This window comes from Tiliqua scincoides, chromosome 3, assembly GCF_035046505.1.
Source record: "Tiliqua scincoides isolate rTilSci1 chromosome 3, rTilSci1.hap2, whole genome shotgun sequence".
NCBI lineage: Eukaryota > Metazoa > Chordata > Lepidosauria > Squamata > Scincidae > Tiliqua > Tiliqua scincoides.
The window spans coordinates 159,158,312-159,176,186 of NC_089823.1; the positions used below are offsets into that span (position 1 = coordinate 159,158,312).

The 17,875-nt window shown below is 42.0% G+C and overlaps 1 pseudogene; it reads left to right on the plus strand.

Annotated features, from left to right (window-relative positions):
* Positions 1-252: 252 nt before the first annotated feature.
* On the plus strand, positions 253-933 carry LOC136645166 (uncharacterized; annotated as a pseudogene).
* Positions 934-17,875: the final 16,942 nt, after the last annotated feature.

The following is a 17,875-nucleotide window of genomic DNA, read 5'->3' on the forward strand; positions in this document are numbered from 1 at the left end:
TGATTGAGCACCACCTTTGATCGGTTTGCTTTGATTGGTTGCTTTCACCCTCACTTTTAGATTAGTCATTTAATGGGCTATTAAAAATGGAATGTCGATACTTTACTGTTTTTAAATTAAATTGTAATATATTATGAATTTGTATATATATTTTAATTTTTTAAAACTTGCTTCTGTGAGCCATCAATGATAAGAAAAGTGGGATATAAATAATTCAAACAGAGTAAATAAATAGTGTACTTCCACATTACTGTCAGCATCCACCAACGCTCGGCACTCTCTCATCTCTGTTCATCACAGTGATGGACATCATCACCCGTGAACTGCAAAAAACCAGCGCCGTGGACACTTCTCTATGCAGATGATGTTCTCCTTGGGTCCGACAACAAGGCAGACCTTGAACAGTAAGTGCAAGCTTGGAGTAACCATCTTGCATAGTTTGGCCTCCGTTTCAACGTCAAGAAGATGGAGTACATGATGATGGACCTCGGCGAGCCTGGGACAATCCGTGTAAATGGTATCGACCTGCCACGTGCTGAAATATTCTGGTACCTTGGCTCAATGTTTGCAACTGACAGCAGCCTGAGTCATGAGACCATCACATGAATAAATGCAGCCTGTACAAAGTGGCTCACGGTAACCGGTGTACTCTGCGACAGGAAGATCAGTGACCGTCTTAAATCGAAGACCTATTGGATGGTCATCTGGCCAGTCACACTCTATGAAGCTGAATGTTGGTCGCTGATGAAAGAAGCTGAATGCCATCTTAGTATCATGGAGACAAAGATGCTTCACTGGATTTGTGATATTACTCACTTTGACCACGTTTGCAATGACGACATCCGGCAGCGATATGGCGTCGCTCCAACAGCTGACAGTGGCGGACCTGCCATGAACTTAGATGGGGCTAAAGCCCTGGGCGTGAGCTTCTAGGACCTCACAGAAGCCTCTCTGAGGCTCCCGACCGGATAGGAAACTGTGCTTCCGGTTTTCTGGAAGCATAGTTTATAGTATCTGGGAACCTCAGGGAGGCTTCCCCAACACAGCCCTGGGTTGCACAAGGCTCCGTGAGCCTCAGGTGAATAGGGGGTGCGGATTTTCACATGGGGGTGGCGACAGCCTGTGGGGAGGTGCCATCACAAACCTTTGCCCCAGAAGAGAGGCTGGGGAGATTTATTGCTGATTGCCGACAAGATAAGGAAAGCTGATGATATGCTGGTGCAGAAAGACCTTCAGTTGGAGTTCAACAGCAAACAAGCAAAGGGGCAACTGAAGCAGTGCTGGCTTGACATGTTGCATGGTGCCATGAAAATCACTCACCTACACCTGGACCAAGCCCGCAACCGAGAGAAATGGTGACTCTAATCCAGAATAGTGAACCCCACCACTATATGGGACAAACACTGAAGAAGTGTAAATAAATAGTATACAATGCTGTCCTGTTAGGAAACTCAAAGGTCTTCATGTTCTATATCAATTCTCTCTCCTTTTTTGTTTGTTTAATCAGATTTTAAGGAAGTGGACTTTCATGCTTACTTTCACAACCTTGCATATTGTCCTTTAGAGAGGTTGCTGAATTTGAATTATTTGACACATTCTTCTTTAATAATCCTTAATGTGGCTCTGTAAAAGAACTGTATTCAGAAAATTACTGTATTCAGATGCTTGCATCTACTTTGAGCATGTTGGTTTAAGATTCTATTCTTGTAAGCTACATGTGCCACAGGAGATTCACTGACATTTTCCAAGATCTGTTTTTAAGAGAATTTGCAAAGTAAAACAATATTCAGTTTGTCTATACTTCTTTGGGGGAGCTGGGTAAAATGTATGGTCCCTCTCTGTAGGATAGACATCTGATCAGATTCCTGTTAGTTAATATTCATATAAAATCTGTTTTGTATGATCTTTGTCACGCTGCCTAATTTCAACATAGGTTTACGTGGTTTTGGATGTATTACCCTATATCACATGTAAGGAGGAGATTTTCTTCTGCAAAATGTGTTTTCTATAACTATATAAAACTCCTGCATGTAACTCCTGCTAACTGGTTAACAAGGCACCTATACCAAGAGAGACATGGAGACGTTCTTATCACAACTGTCCATCTTCACCTCAACACGACAACACCTTTTCAGTGGCTGTGCTGATGTGTCTTTTTGATCTTTTTCAGATGGTGAGCCCTCTGGGGTTTTATTTATTGGGCTACACAAATTGCATTGTGAACTTTTTTTTTGTTTTTTGGTTAAATTTCTGCCCAATGTTGCATATATGCAACAGGGACCAAATGTGTACACCTGTGGGCCAGGCACAAACGGGTTAAAAAGCAATAGAAATCACCATAACTGTCTTTCAATGATAGTCTCCAAATACATCTCAGGGTCTGCTAAATGCAGCTCAAGATTGTGTTTTGAACTAGAGCATTTTCATATGAAAGTTTTTGTAAGGGACAGGGCCCAATTCTATCCAACTTTCTGGCACTGATGCGGCTGTGCCAATGGGGCGTGTGCTTCATCCTATGGTGGTGGTGGGGTCACGGAGGCCTTCTCAAGGCAAAGGAACATTTGTTCCCTTATCTTAGGGCTGCGTCGGCACTAGAAAGTTGGATAGGATTGGGCCCTCAGACATACTGTTTTAGATCAGCTGATACCTGCAATTTGTATAGGAACTGTGTTGATCTCCATGTTTTATTGTGAGTCTAAAAATTATTTCAGAAAGTTACTTCTCCCATACACATCAACAAAAGAATCTTCAGTCAAGAAATGACATGTCTTTGGGTAGTTATTTCATTATAACTGCTCTTCCTTTTCATTTTCAGGATATATGATGGACACACATGACCTAACAAATTTAGGTAACCCCCATCTTCCTTTTCAACTTGTGTTTCCTGGAGGAAGAGAAAATTGGCTTCTTTGCTGTTTGATGAATATACTGTTTTCTTTCTTTTAGTACTATTATGTCAACTGTTTAAATCTACTTAATATTTTATTTTTCTGCATTTTTGAGAAACAGGAGGGACAAAAAAGATGAAATCAAATAATTTCTGCAGAGACACAATTGGATGGAAGCAATCCCAGAAACAGTCCTAGTGAGTCCTCCATGAGGCTGCTGGAGGTCCCTCAGGAAAACTGTGCACCTAGTGCCCCCCTGGCTCACTGTCAACGGCAATAGCCTTCACCAGTGCTACAGAGCCACTGGGGACATGTCCAGCTCAGCGAGGGGGTTTGGGATCCAGTGGCAGCTGACTCCACCTCATCCCTTCTCACTCTGTTCTCCACCCTTTCCTGCCTCTTTGCAGGAGGGGTTGTGCCGGCAAATGGTTTGTGCCCCATTGCCAGTGGGGTGAGGCTTTCTGGCAGCTGCACTGGCATCTGTGCATCTGGTGGCAGAGGGGCTTCCATAATGGTAGGCCATCTTTGCCAGTGGCGGACCTCCCCAGCCCCTCGCCCTGGGAAAAAGTCTGCCATGGCACCCTCTATGGGCTGTCGCCACTCCCCCACACGCAGATCTGCCCTCCCCCTCACCTGAGACTCACGGAGCCTCGTGTGACCCAAGGCTGCCTCAGGGAAGTCTTTCTGAGGTTTCCCGACGCTAAAAACTGTGCCTCTGGGGTCCTACAGCCTCGTGCCTGGGGCATTTACTCCATATGACATAATGGGAGGTCCACAACTGATCTTTGCTTTATCATACCTAGCAGTATGCCTATGTTTGCCAGGATTAAGACTGGCCCATGAATGTGTTAGCAAAGAAACTGCAAAAGCAGTAGGGGATTTGACCTGTCTACTCTCACAGGACTGTACTACTGAGGCGTTTTTAAAATCCCATCTTCCTGTAGGTGAAGACTTGAGTGACCCTAAGCCTCCTTCCAGATGAAATGTCTGAACTAGGTTTTCCAGTAAGGGAAGGATAAAGTTTTGTCCACATTTCCCACTCTTTCTTCATTTGAAGTTGTGGTTTCAACTGTTCTTTAATGATGACACAGGCTAGACTGTATTAGATCAGAGCTAATAGACTTTAAAAATATGTGTCCTGGTTTTTATTAAACATTATTATTTTTTTAAACATGATGCCAATAAATAAGCTTGCATTCCTCCTAAATGGTCTGGTCATGTTGCACCTCCCAAACCATAGAGCATGAACAAAATTTAGATAGCAAAGATCTTGGGGCGCCAAGGGGTACTTTTCAGTAGAATGTAAGTTCCTGCTTGTAAATATTGTGATCCACCCCCCCCCCCTACATACAATAACAGTAGCGGAACCTATTCCTGCCTTATAAGAATCCTTGAGTCCTGATCTGGGAGGGCCTGGCAGGGATCCTCTGGTGGTCCCTATTAGGGGCATATCATTGGTGTGGTGAGACAGGACAGGAGTCCTAGGAGCCACTGGGGGGGAGAGATACTGGGCATGGACTTACTGAGAGGCGAGCAGTAGCAGTGGTGTCCCCTGTTCTTGGTGTTCTGGGTAGCTCCCAGCCTCTCTATGGGGGTGGTGGTGCTGGCAGCTTCACGCCCCCTGTTCCTTCTCCTCTCCAAGGGTAGCTTCCACAGGAGAAGGAACGAGGTCCTGAAGCCTCCACAGCGAGTACTCCCTCCTCCAGGGAGAACCTGGAAGTCATTATGATGTCACATGATCAGATTCTAGCTCATCAGATTCCTGCTCTCTTTATCTTGACATTTATATATTTTGCCATTGCAACAGTAGAAATAGAAACAAGATTGTTTCTTTTACAATATATTTATTTAAACATTGTTATACCACATTTTATCTTTGAGAAAGTGGTCAAAGTGGTGTACAACCTAATGCTTTCATAATAAACAGATAATTGTATGCCAGTAAAGGTACTGAAACAAAAAAAACAGGTAACTATTAATTAAATGGATCGTTCAGTCAAGAATCAATTGTTCTGACAGTCACCTAGAACTTGCCATTTTGTCCTCCATAACACTCCTAATTGTAGTAGCACACCAGCAAGGTGGGAGGCATTCAACCACTGGCCACTGACTGGGCCCTTCTTTCCAGGGAGAGGCGGGTCCTTTGATCTGATGCATCAGAACTGTTCTGGCATTCCAATTCCAAATGATATTTGGAACGTATTATTCCTGAATTGAAAATAAAAATAGAAGTTAGACATTCTTATACACCGCCTCAAGGCAAAGAACAATAAAGCAGGGTATAAACCAACAACTAAATAGATCCTAAATCCTACTGATACTATCACATGTTATTAAAGCATTATGATGAACTGAAAACAGCAGGGTTTTCCAAGGGTCTGAGGCCATTAAAATATAGACTTTGGCTTCAAATGCTACTGGTTATTTTGAAAGAGACGCCCCATCCACCTTTGCCAGCTAGGAACAGAAAGCACAATTGGAATAAAGTTTAGCACTGACACTGTCATTTGGATGATTGGTCTGTGACTGTAATTTTTTTTTCCTCATATGGTCAAGGCTGAAGTTCTTGTCCAAGTAAGCTAGGAAAACTTTATAAAGTTCCACCTTAATGTTTTTGTGAATTGGGGTAAAATTCACTTTAACCCCTGGTGAACTGTCCTAATTCTTTGAAGCCTGTAGAAGTCTTCAAAACAAAATGTAATGGGAAGTTATGAAAACTCATACCACCAAACACTTTCGAGAGCTCTTTTAATTCCTATGTCACAATTACTTAATAGCAAAGGCTTCTATTAACCAGAGTAGACTTCCCTGTCTGCGTTGCATATGGCCACAGTGCTACAGACCTGCCAGCATTTCTCTGAATTTTCAGACCAGTTTCACCCAGTTCTCCAGGCAATGCTTTTATGAGAAGTCATAAGTGGGTTGGAGATTTCATGGGAAAGAACATTGGCTCTGTATTTCAGCATAATGAATCTTGGGAGGCTGTACCATTAAAAAAAAAAAAATCCCCAGCAGACTTCATGTCCTTGGCTAGAAGACTGCAACCAAGACTTAATAACGCTAAACAAACAAACAAAACTACAAGGAAGAAGCCAAATGGAGAGCTCTTTACTGAACACCAATCTTCCCGATTAGCATATGGCTTTTGAAACAATTAGGCTTATTAATTAAATTAATCGCTTTAGTACTCCTTGCACCTTTCTAAAATTGCCCATCCAAAATTGGGTAATTGTGCTCCTGAAGATGGAATTGGATGCACAGGGAGCCGTGTGCCTTGCGTCCCTGCCTTCTCTCTCCCTTGATAAATCTAGTAACACAAGCCTATGATGTGATGACATTGCATTGCACATTGCCCCATCCCCACAAAGAGCCATCAATGAAGTGGAATGGGAGCATGGAAACCAATGACATCATGCCACATGTTTTGTTTTACTACATGTTGCAAGGGGTAAGGAGGAGTAAGTGCTGGGCTGTAGCCTTCAACAGCAGCTGTGTGGCTCAGTACCACTTAGTTCTAGGCCAAAGGAAAGTTTCTCCAAAGCCCCTCCTATGCTGGGTAGACACCATTGTTCTTTTTTTTCACTGAAGTTTGCATTAGTTCTGATTTTATGGTGACATAATGAAGATACATCAGTTATGGCAAGATAATAGCCATGAGGAAAAAGCACTGTTCCATAACACCCAAAGCGATTAATGTGTGGTCAATAAGAGTAAGTTCACAGCTCACTAGAAGGTAGGTGGGTACAACAGACTATCTGTTTTTCAGAAATGCATGAAGCACACCAAGCACACAGCCCTGGCTTTGAGGAAAAAAAACACGGCTGCTGCTAGCTCTGTGTGTGTGTTTCACAGTTCTCTTTAAACACTCCCATGCTGCCCCCATCCCATCTGTAAAAAAGGTGGGAGGGGGAGGGACAGACCGAGTGAGAGCAAGGACAGAAGCAGAAAGAGAGAGTCATATGCAGCAGCTGGGAGGCTTACCAGTATGACCCAGTCCTTTGCAGCTCTACTCAGAAGTAGTTCCATTTGTGCTGGTTGTTCAATGAAACTTCCTCCTTTCAAGTAACAGTGGAGCCCAAAGGAGCCATGAGGTTAGAAAGCATGATCGTTATGAACTATCTCCCCCTGCTCCCCCTCCTCCTTTTCCCCTTCCCTAGTTGTCCAGCCTTTTCTAAGGCAAGAATCCCCTTGGGCTTCTCCTTCTGCCCTACCTCATCCAAAGAAACAAATCAGACAACCCATCCTTTATCCAATGACCATCAGTTCCTTCAGAGATGGACAAGAGAGCCCCCCCACCTTCCCCCCTCCTGCTCCATACAAAAGCAAAACATTAACCCTTCCCTGCCTCCTGGCTGGAACTTTCCTGCTGCTCACCTGGTCTGAATGATGGCCCCACAAGGTCTTTTATGCCACGAAAAAATAAGCAAGTGCATCCCCAGTCACAGACAGACTTGATTCTGCATGCGTGGGGACCGAGTGCCGAGTCTGTGGTTCAGATTCGAGTCAATGCCTGAGTCACTGACACAGGTGACTTGAGTCTGCATGAGTCAGCAAAAAACACATGACTTGGCTTGAATTCCCATCCCTGAAAAGCAATTTCTGTGGGTTCCAGTTTACATCAATGCTGGGAAAAGGAGGGTTAACTCTGCCCCCCCCTATGTTTTTTCCTGATGAAAATTTTTCTTTCTTAATCTGCTATTTGCCTTGTAGGAAAAATATACAGGGCATTTACAAGGTTGAAGTGTGAGGGAGAAAAGTGCGAAAGCCCTCCCTATCTTTTTCCCCCTTGTAGCTCCGTCCAAACTTTAGTTTGCATTCATTACTCTTCAGATGAGAATACCTTGATTAGACTCTTGTTTTCATCTGTGCTTATGATTGATGCGAATTGCAAATTATATCCCCACATCAATTTCTGTGACAATGCTGTTACATTTTCAAAGGCAACCATAAAGGTTGGAGTTGGCTGTGTTCTAAGATAAGACCCTTTGCCATGACTTCAGAGCTTCTGGGGCTAGATTCAGGCCAGAATCCTAACCAACTTTGGAGCACTGACATAAGGACACTGCAACTCTGACCTAACATGCAGTTAGGTCATTGAAGAACGGGTGGGTGGGATGGGAGAGGAGACAACGTAACAGAATGTAAATTTCAGAACCACCAGGTATGTATAATTTTGAGCTGTAATAGTATCTGAACCTAAGGAGAATAACATGGTTTGGCCTTGGGAATGGAGAACCCTTCCATACACTTACCATATACAAAAGTTAAATATAGTCTAAAAGCCTGATTGCTGACTCATCTGGATTCTGCTTCATGAAAGACAGAAATTACACTGAAGAGATAGCTTTGCTTTGTGTAGACTGCTATTTCTCAAGAGTTCATGGAGCAAAGCGGGTGAAATATTTGTCCTAGGCAGGGCCTGCTAATGAGGGCTACTGAGTGGCCTTCCAACCTTCCACCATCTGCAGGCAGGCTCCTGACCCTCTGGCCAGGGAATTTCCCAGCATTCCTTTCAGCTTTTATGGTAGGCAATGGGGAGAACTGCAATGTAGGGAAAGTGGGAAATCATGTTATCTTTTTCAGTCAGCCTTGTAAACTGGGGGCGTTTGTTTACACAGCTTTAGTCTCCTGAGATTTCTGGGAAGAGGAAGTAGGGCTCAGAGATCAGCTGGAGTAATGATGGTGGGGAGGGTAGATGAGAGGATATTTTGTAGTCATAGTATAGTACACAGACAGTTTTGACCTTTGAATCAGGAGTTTCAAAATCAAAGGGAGTAATCTGTCAGTGAGAGCCACAGATACAATGATCTATAAACGACTTCATTCAATACTTTACCTTTTCAAACGAAGTCAATACAAATCCTACTCACTTTTTCACCTATATACTTCCCAACACAGGTTACAGTAGGTTAAAGTAATTTCCTTCTACTTGATTTTCTAGTATCTGCCAACCAAATCACTGAGGCAGTCAGTGGAGATCATCAGTGACATTGATCAGGTTTTCAGTAGTCAAATGAATAATCAGTAGTCGTATAGGTAGTCAACTGGAAATAAACATAGTTGGCAGTCAAACAGTGGCTTTGCTAATTGATCATGACATGAATGGTCACAATATGGAACTGAGGCATCACTAGGGGCAGCTGCACCCAGGGTGGAGACAAAGTTGTCAGTCTGTGATGCTGTCAATCTCCCCCCCCCCTTCTAATTTATTATTAACTCAACCAGAGCTTCCAAAGGAGGAAGAACAGGAGGTGGCACCCAGACCTGAAGCCTCTTCCTCCTCCTTTTCTGCACATAACTTTGGTGGTGGCTTTGGTGCGGCAACTCGATAACAGCCTCCAAAGAAAGGGGGCAGTAACCAGGTTGCAAAGCCACAACCGTTGCCTCTTGATAGTGTAATTAGCAGGGGATAGGAACACAAAGGGCGGGGAAATGGCACCCCTTTCGGCTGATACCCAGTGTGGGCCATCCTGGCCGCCCCACACTTGCTGGACCATTGAACTGAGGATTTATCGACAAATGTGTTTTTTAGTTGGTTGTGAATTTTTTTTTCAACTTGTCACCACATGTGGGTTTTTAGAATTATTTTATTACTGCTGTGCTGGTTTTTAACTATCTAGATTTTAATTTTTTAATCATTTTATGATATGTTTTTTATGTACTAAGTTTCGTAAGCCACCTTGAGCTTTTGGGAAGGTGGAGTATAAATTTTTTCAATCAATCAATCAATCAATCAATCAATCAATCAATCAATGCTAGGATGCTTATGAATTTCTTATGTAGATTGTTGAAGGCTCATGTGAAAGCTTGAACTTTTTGCCAAAAAGGAGGTTTTCTTTGAGATAAAATCTGAAATTTCATTTGTGCATTCAAGCTGTGATAAGAAGACAGAGCTTGGAGAGATGATGTGGCTCTGATACACTGGGGAAGATCCTGGAAGGAAACCATGACATTATGCTTGGGTTGTTCTATTGCTCCCCCCATCCACCAGCCAGTGGTGGCCTCTCCAGCAAGGCATTCATCACTGGCAGGAAGACAATGACAGCATGACCTCACCCACCGGTCAGAGGTCATATTTCATATCAAACCATTCCTCACTGTACAATTTTAAAGGCAATTTTGATTTTGTGATTCCAAAGTTGCTTTTTTATGCTTTACCTGGTTCAAAACACACTGGAGCAAGTAAGTAACTCCAACTAGTAAGTAGGAGTCAGTCCACACAAATCTTTTTTGGAAGTTACCAAACAGTGCCTGTTACCTAATTCCAGGATCAAGAAATAGAATTGCCAACCATTGAAGATGGGCCAGCCTTCTGGATTGGGGGAGGGGGAGAGGATGCAGTGCAGCCAGAATTTAGCCCAGCATAAACACTGTCTATTTACTTAAGTAATATAACTTCTTTTTTAGAGGCTGAGAGAGAGAGAGAGAGAGAGTGAAAAAAAAATGGCTTTGTCTTACTTTTCTGGCAACTGCCCTCAATGCAAAATATCTAGCCATTCCAATTTTTTTTTTCATTGCTTGCCAATGTTACTGAGAAGCAGGGCCAGTCCATCTATGAGGCCAACTGAAGCAGTCACCTCAGGAAGCAGGTCGGTGGGGGTTGAGGGGGCCTCTCATCTCTGTCTGCCTAATTGACTCTTTTGATCCTCCTCCTCCTCCTTCCACTCATTGGATTGGAATATGAAGAGGGGAATGGAGAGGAAGAGGAAATGTGGAAGGGGCAACAGTACTGGGCTAGAATATAGGAGAGTGGGAGAAGCATAGGCTGATGCACCCAGTGGCATAGCTAAGGAGTAGTAAGCTAAAGAGTAAGCTAAGGTGTAGCAATGCACCTCCATGCTGTCTCAAGTTTCAGGAGGCCTTGGGCAGGCCCCGCTGGGAAAGGCCTCTTATGAAGTTGTGAAACACTTCAAGGATAACTCCACAGGGCTTCACCTTGTTCAGTTGCTTCCTAGGTCAGTTTGACTTGGATTTGTGCCTGGATTTATGAAAGTTCCCATACACTGCAGCTGCCTTTTCTCTGTTCATGTGAAGACAGCGTACCAAATTGTCCAAACATTTTGTATCAGCTTGTCAGCTGTCTACAGCAGTTTAAGGCAACAAACAAAAGATCAAATGCATTTCCACCAGGATTTTAACACTCATTTTGCACAGAAATGCATACTGTAAATAGTTAATATGATAGAAGTATGTGTTTCTTTTTTAATTTTTCAAAGCTCTCCATATAGTTAAGGATATATCCTTTTCAGCTGCCACTAAAATGAAAATGTGCTCCCTGCCTTTCTCTCGACAACAAAATATCACATCTGTGAGACAAAAGAATGTGTATGTGTTATCACATACATATTTTGATGCCTGTTTCTTTGAAGAATTATGGTGCCTTGCTGTAGAACTTTGACCTTTTCTTTTTGCTGACTGGCCAACGATTCTGTTCCTCTCCCACAGGCTGGCACAGCTGGAAATGTACCCATCATAGAACAATTGTCACATTCTACTTGCTTTCCAGTAAAGACTGTATCAGCCCTGACTTTAGGTGGCTGATGCATCCCGGGCCTTGGGTAACAGATTGTGATAGCGTAATGCGTTCTATTTTTCTTTATTGTCCTTGTTCATATCAAGAAAACAGGGCCGAGTACATGTGGAAACAATCACTTACCTACTATCAGTGTGACCTTCAGATCCCTCTTTCTCTTTTCCTAGCAAGTCTTGTAAGATAAAAATATTTCAGCCCCAGAGATGACAGCAAGGAATGCTTGCTGTAAATGGCTTCCTAGGCAAGATCGGATTCAAGGAAAACATCCTCATTAGCAAAGAGTTAAAGCATTTTCATCTCTAATGAAGCTATAATTGTGATTTTTTCTTCTTATTTTTTAAAAGACTTGCTCACACCAGAACCACTCATCTGTAATGACTATATCAGAGTGGGGGAAAGGACTGTAGAACCCAAGTTTAATCTCTCGACCTCCAGGTAAGGCTGAGAATATGTCTGGTCTGAAAACCTGGAGATCTGCTGCCAGTCTGTGTTTATAATACTGATCTAGATGGACTAATGGTCTGATTCAGTATAAGGCAGTTTCCTATGAGATATTGTAAGATGTAAAAATAGCCCACAGTGTATAGACTAGTTTGTTATGCTAACTTTGTTCAGTATGTGTAAGGGCCTTAACTGGAGGTTTACCTACATGGGAACTGTTAAAAAAAAACCCAAACTATAAAGAATCCCCTCCCCCTTAAAAAAAAAAAAAAGGAGAGAGAGAAAGAAAGAATTGGTCGAGTTCCATCCAAAGTGGAAAAGTTGAAGGTATTTTACTATGAACAGGTCTGATGAGGTTTGTTTTCTAGAAATGATATTAGGTACAAAAGAAAGGCCCTTCAAACAAGATTTCTGTTCATATGCTGTAGTTTTTTTAAAAAATCCATGCTTTTGTTTACCATAAGCTAAAAGATCTAAATATTTTCAGCCTTTCTTCAGATCCTGTCCAAGCTCTTTCGTTTTGTCAAAGGTTTTAATTGATAAGATATCCCCACATTTATTTAGAAAAAGAACAGAAAAAGCCACAAGACCAGGAAAAGCATCAGGTAAATAATTTCTAATGATTAAATGTCCAAAATATGCATAACACACACATCTCTTAAATTCAAAAGCAATTGGTTATCTCCAGAGAAAACAAATAATTCTTAACTAGAAAGATCGGAAGCTGTAAGATGCAATGATAATTATGTTCACAGTTAACTAAGGAGGAGATCAAAACAGAGAAATATATTCAAGCTTCTTTAAAGTACATACTTACATTGCCTTGTTGGGCTTCCAGATAGATAAGGAATGGGAGCCATGATTCATAGAAGGAATTTAGGTTTTCCTGTTCCTTGGCTGCTTGAACATGGCAAGTTGTTCTGCATGAACATTATGTCCCATAGCTTATCTTTCCACAAGTCTAAATTAGGAGAAGCAACTGATTATCAATTACAAGCTAAAGCCCTCTTTGCCGCCAGCAGTAGACCAAGGAAGAGATGTTTGTGTAGATCTGTCAGACGGCAACAAATTAAGTAATACAACTTTAAAAATTTTTTCTAACTGGGCAGTATAAGATCATATCAGATGGTTGCAAAATCTGGGTCCACTAAAATGAGATTATTGCTCACCCACTGTAGATGGCATAACATCTCTACATGATAAAAATTAGATGAAAGGGTATCACATATCAATAACTAATATTTAAATGTTTTATAGTGTATGCTGTTAATGGTAGAGTGAGCCCAATCCTATCCAACTTTCTAGCACTGATGCAGCCATGCCAACAGGGTACATGCTGCATCGTACAGTATTGGTTCCCTTCCCTCAGGGGCTGCATTGTGTCTGCATCAATGCTGGAATGTTGGATAGGATTGGACCCTGTAATTAACAGCCCAATCCGAACATGTACCAGCACAGTCAGGGTGCATGTATCCGCCACTGATCCCACCATCTCCCAGGTCTGATCCTCCACTTGTTCCATCCTCCCCCCCCAGAAATTCCCCCTCCCTGCCTCCCAGCCGCACTCCCACCACTGTCTCCCACCTCCTGCATACCTGGCATGAAGTTCACGGTGCCATTTAGTGCAGGGAGCAGATCTGTTGCCGGTAGGCTGACACACGCCTTTGTGCCAGCACTGCCAGCTCCCAAGTAAGTGCAAATGTTTGTGACACTTGGAGCTGGTGCGAGAAGGCGTGTGCTGGCATAACCAAACATTAGGATTGCGCTGTTAAATGCATTGCAAAGGCTTTGATGGGACAGTGTCATCATACCTGAGATCTAAACTTGTTCAATAAAACACATGGCCTGATTTTCAAAAGTTCTCAACCACTGCAAACTGTACTGAAATGTGTGAACTTGTCCGAATGCAGTTCTTTGGAAACTGCACTTTTTCCTTATTCAGCATTGCTTACTCATCACTGGTTCCAAAGTACCACAATATAGATATAATTGTGTTTTCATTTGTGTGCTAACTTATATGTTTTTATTAGTGCCAATGGCAGCCATTTCATGCAGTTAATCTGGACTTCGGTTGGGTTCCAGACCATTGTTTTTCATCTTGATGTTGACAAGCAAGCAGCTATATTGATATGTTAATGTGAGCTATTGCCATACATTTGTCACTACAAGAATGCCTGCATGTTTACCATACTGGCGACAAAGACTTGAAATAGAATTTACATTGCAGTCCTGAAACTTATTGAGAATAGACTGCACATAGTCAGATTTCAGGATCGAGGCCTTATCCATTGTGAAGTTGTAATTCCCTGACCTTCTAAAGATGGCAAGCTTCTTGCAAATGAGCCCAATTATAACATGCAGAAGGTTAAGCAATGCTGTAATGGTCTTAAAATAAACCTTTTTGTCTGTTCTGTAGAAACAGAAGAGAAACCCAATAGAAGTGATTCTTCTCCCAGTCCAATCCAATCCTCCTCCTTAGCTTTCTGTTTATAGCAAGTGACCAACTTCCAGAAGCTTCTGGAAGATCACAAGGTGAACAGCTAAAAGATTCGCCGTGGTGCACTCCAAATATCTCCAAGGTATCCCTGAACTGATTTGTAAACGTCTTCTGCTTTTAAATATTGCCATGAATATTCTCTTCAGTTATATTTGGGGAGCATAATGAATCCTTTTTATGCTGTTCATTTTCTTATTTCTGTCAAAGGAAATGATGCTAATCAGATTTGCTGCTTTCTTAATACAACATACAGTTTTACCTGTGTACATATGCAGTAAAACCAAACCTTCTTTAACACACAAAGTATTTAATACTGTTTAAGGAGAAACAGGTATTGTGCTGGAGGAGATTTGTGAAAATTAGAAAGTATTTGTGAATTTATAAAATATCTCCCACAGGCGAAGCTAACACTAGAAGGTTTTTGGCACATACATACTTAATACAGAAATGAAACAGCGTAGTCCTAACCTGTGCCAGTAATGCCAAGCTGTGTGGCCTGCACTGTATCTAACGCAGGTTAGGAGCAGGCTGGAGGTCATCTCGGGATAAGGGGATATGCTCTATGAGGCTGTTTGGTCTGCGCCAGCTGTTTAGCTGGTGCAAATCCAAGAAGCCCGGTGTAATGCTATAGCTATACAGCTAGCATACCTATATCAAAATAGCCATTCCCCTATCCCATATGTACTCTGGTGCAGGAGGGCCCAAGTCTTATATAATGCAATTGTTCTTCAATCCAGCCAGTTATGCTTCACAGCGAGTGGAATCCATGAATGTAACCATAAGAACAGCCCTGCTGGATCAGGCCAAAGGCCCATCTAGTCCACCCTCCTGTATCTCAGTGGCCCACCAGATGCCTCAGGGAGCACATAAGACAACAAGAGACTTGCATCCTGGTGCCACATCCTTGCATCTGGCATTCTGAGGTAGCCTGCTTCGAAAACCAGGAAGTTGCATATACCCATCATGGCTTGTAACCCATGATAGATGTTTCCTCCATAAATCTGTCTAATTTTAGCAGATTACCATACCAGTCACAACAGTGATTCAAATTAAAGTAAAAATATTAAAGTGAACACAGTGCTTTTAGAATCCCAGAAGCTTACAAACTAAATCATAATATCATTTCACCTATTCTCTACCATTGGAAAAACTAGCTACAAACCATCAGTTCAACTGCTGCTAATGCATTCCAAACACTTTGAAATAATTGGTTTAGGTGTAGGTATTTTTCCACTTAGTTTCACATTTTAATTTTGATATACACAGCATTAGGGCTACAACTAATTAGGTTAACTGTATTTTTTTCATACAGCCCAAGAAGCTGCAAGAAGTTATGATCAGAAGGATACAAGGGCATTCACAAGCTTTGTCACACAAAATGCTGAAGTGGCAAGTTCATTCCTGAGTTTATTATATGAAAATGGTTGCGTGGATCAATTCATGGGCTCATGTGTTCCCCCTATATAAAATGAGGGTCCATGTGGCCAATTCCTCCATTTTCTTTATTTCCTGGGGGGTTTGAGGGAGAGCTATTTGTGGAGAAAAGAGAAAAACCTCTTGGACTATATATGTAGACACCTACTTTCTTCTTCCTTAGTTCCATGGATTGTTCCATGGATTTACTTATTTTACAGCCCAATCCTAACCAACATTCCAGCACTGAAGCAGCTGTGCCAAAGGGGTAAGCGCTGCATTCTGTGGTGGAGAAGCAGTCATGGAGGCTACACATGGTAAGGTGTTCACTTACTACGGGGCTGCATTGTGGCTGCATCAGTGCTGGAAAGTTGGATGGGATTGGGCTGTCAGTCAGCTCTGTATTTTAGCCATTCTTCTATTCAGAAGGGAGAACACATGGAACTATTTCTTCAGAAGTTCCTCCTTTGCTACACAAGGAAGGCAATCCTCACATGACTTCCACCTTCTATGCTCAGGCGAAAGAAAAGTCAGTAGTACCAAAACCAGTTTGTAAGGGAATGTTTCCCAGGGGATTTACAAGCCGCAACAGGAAGAGAAAAGGAAGTTGTAACATTCTCTGCAAAATCAAAACCAAAGCTGAATGTTTGCAACCAAGAACAAAGCTGTATTTTGTAACCTGCTTTCCCTAGAACAGTTTCATAAACAAATGATTTATTGATGCATTCAGTGCCCATCTAAACACTGAAAAGCAATAGTGGTGAACTGATGAAGATGATGATGCCATCATCTATTTCCTGTTATTTCTTCACCCTTTGTTACTAGACAGTGATAAAACATGGTGCACAAGTGAGGCACACTTTCTCATTTTGCACTTATGCGATAGCATGTGAAGATAAAACTCCTACCTCTTCTTCCACAGTGAAATGCACAATGTGTTCTCACATCTAGTATTCAACAATTTGTCATTTACATATTATCCTAAAATCATTACAATAAGAAAAGGGTGCAGTCAAGGATTTTGCATATAAAAGCAACAAATTTCTTAAGCAACCCTATGAATTCAATCCCTTTCTGCCCTGCTACTAGCTTTTAAATCAATTAATAAAGGTTTGATTCATTTATTCCACACTCATATAAATTGTTCATTTTCAACCCAAATTTTTAAAAGTATAACAATAATAATAATAATAATAATAATAATAATAATAATAATAATAATAATAATAATAAATAAATACAGGTATTTATATACCACCTTTCTTGGTCTTTATTCAAGGCGGTTTACATAGGCAGGCTATTTAAATCCCCGTAGGGATTTTTACAATTGAAAGAAGGTTCTATCTTACAAGAACCACAACATTCAGATGTTTCTTTCTGATCTGGTTTCACATTCTGGCCTCCATCCTCCCACGCTCAGAGCAGATGGAATAACTCGGCTCAGCTTGTCAGCTGCTTCAAGGTCGCACGGTGCCAGTGGCCTCGAACTGGCGACCTTGTGGATGTTATCTTCAGGCAAATGGAGGCTCTACCCTCTAGACCAGACCTCCTGCCCTATAAAGTATAGGTTTATCTGCCCTCATTCCCAACAGCATCTTTTAAAATTCGTTTAAGAATATCTATGATTTTTCTGATGGATGGCATGCCTGGCTGATTCAGAAGTCTAAAATGACATCAGCTCCTCAGCAATGGTTTCTTTTCTGCCTATGCCAAGGAAAATGAAGGTGATTAACTCCGTTGCCCAAAGCAGATCCTGGCAAACTGAAGAAAGGCAATGGCCACAGCAAGCTTATGTTTCCATAAGTTGTGCCAATGACGTGAAATGAATAAACCACCCCAAAGAATATACAGAAGGGTATGCAAGGAAGGGCACCAGGATGCAGGTCTCTTGTTGTCTTGTGTGCTCCCTGAGGCATCTGGTAGGCCATTGTGAGATACAGGAAGCTGGACTAGATAGGCCTTTGGCCTGATCCAGCAGGGCTCTTCTATGTTCTATGTTATAATGGTTATATCCATGGATTCTACTCGCTGTGAAGCATGTGGCTGGATCAAGAACAACTGCATTATTTAAGACAGGCCCTCCTGCACCAGAGTACATATGGG